This window comes from Oryctolagus cuniculus, chromosome X (assembly GCF_964237555.1).
Source record: "Oryctolagus cuniculus chromosome X, mOryCun1.1, whole genome shotgun sequence".
In the NCBI taxonomy this organism is placed as follows: domain Eukaryota; kingdom Metazoa; phylum Chordata; class Mammalia; order Lagomorpha; family Leporidae; genus Oryctolagus; species Oryctolagus cuniculus.
The window spans coordinates 59729314-59731148 of record NC_091453.1 but is presented as its reverse complement, the minus strand read 5'-3'; the positions used below and the strand labels follow the sequence as shown (position 1 = coordinate 59731148).

General features: G+C 51.4%; 1 pseudogene; it reads left to right on the top strand.

Moving 5' to 3' along the window:
• Positions 1 to 291: 291 nt before the first annotated feature.
• Positions 292 to 1587, top strand: LOC100350112 (galactose-1-phosphate uridylyltransferase pseudogene; annotated as a pseudogene).
• The last annotated feature ends 248 nt before the right edge of the window (positions 1588 to 1835 follow it).

Genomic DNA, 1835 nt, shown 5'->3' with positions numbered 1-1835 from the left:
ATTGCTGAAATAAATTAAGAAATATTTAAGTAAATAGGAAATATCCCATGTGCATAGGCTGGAAGATAATACTATTATGATAATTCTCCTCAAACAGATGTATATATTCAATGAAACTTCTGTTATACTCCAGAAAGCTTTTTGGAGAAATTAACAAGTAAGGCCTAAAATTGACGTGCCATTGTAAAGACAGATATAGCCAAAAAAATCTTGGAAAGTAACATATTGACATATGAATGTATTGAAGGTCTCACAATGCTCTAACTCATTCAATACTAAATATATAAGAAATGGAAGGGCGAGGCGCAGCCCGGCTAGTGTTCCAGAAGATCCCCGAGGTATACTCACGTCGCGCGGCGGAACCGACTCCGAGCAGCGCCAGCAGGCGTCAGAGGCAGACGCCACCAAAACAGCCTTCCTGGCAAGCGAGCATCAGCATATCCGCTACAACCCGCTGCAGGATGAGTGGGTGCTGGTGTCAGCTCACCGCATGAAGCGGCCCTGGCAGGGGCAAGTGGAGCCCGAGCCTCTGAAGACAGTGCCCCGCCACGACCCCCTCAACCCTCTGTGTCCCAGGGCCACCCGGGCCAATGGAGAGGTGAATCCTAACTATGATGGCACCTTCCTGTTCGACAACGACTTCCCAGCTCTGCAGCCTGATGCCCCTAATCCAGGACCCAGCGATCACCCGCTTTTCCAAGCGCAGGCTGCCCGAGGAGTTTGTAAGGTCATGTGCTTCCACCCCTGGTCGGATGTGACGCTGCCACTCATGTCAGTCCCTGAGATCCGGGCTGTGGTCGATGCATGGGCCTCAGTCATAGAGGATCTGGGTGCTCAGTACCCTTGGGTGCAGATCTTTGAAAACAAAGGAGCCATGATGGGCTGTTCCAATCCCCACCCCCATTGCCAGGTGTGGGCCAGCAGCTTCCTGCCAGATATTGCCCAGCGCGAGGAGAGATCTCAGCGGGCCTATCACAGTCAACACGGAGAGCCTCTGCTGATGGAGTATGGCCGCCAGGAGCTGCTCCGGAAGGACCATCTGGTCCTAACCAGCGAGCACTGGTTGGTGCTGGTCCCCTTCTGGACAGTGTGGACCTTGCAGACACTGCTGCTGCCCCGTCGCCATGTGTGGCGGCTGCTTGAGCTGACCCCCACTGAGCGCGATGATCTGGCCTCCATCATGAAGAAGCTCTTGACCAAGTACGACAACCTGTTTGAGACTTCCCTTCCCTACTCCATGGGCTGGCATGGAGCTCCCACTGGGTCAGAGGCTGGGGCCACCTGGGACCACTGGCAGCTGCACGCTCACTACTACCCTCCACTCCTCCGCTCTGCCACTCACCGCAAATTCATGGTTGGCTATGAAATGCTTACTCAGGCTCAGAGGGACCTCACTCCTGAGCAGGCTACAGAGAGACTAAGGGCACTTCCTGAGGTTCATTACCGCCTGAGGCAGAAGGACAAGGAGACTGCGGCCATCGCCCGACCACACTGACCACAGGGCCTTGAGTCCTTCTGCCTGAGGGACCTGGAGCCTAGAGTTTGTGTGGATGAAACATCAATAAAATTGTGCCTCTCCAACTTTAATCACATACTGTTGACACCAGAGGGGTATGAAACGGAATCTTCAGGGACCTGGGGTTACGGATGAAAGGCACCGCTCCAGCCACAATTTCTTTGCCTATAGATTTGCAAAAACTTGATGCAAAAAATCCACCCCAAATCGCTGAACAAAATTCATATTCAGTATTAAAAAAATACTAAATGTAATGCTACAATAATCAAGACAATATGTTAGTTGCTAAGGATAGACATATAATTCGACAGAAAATATT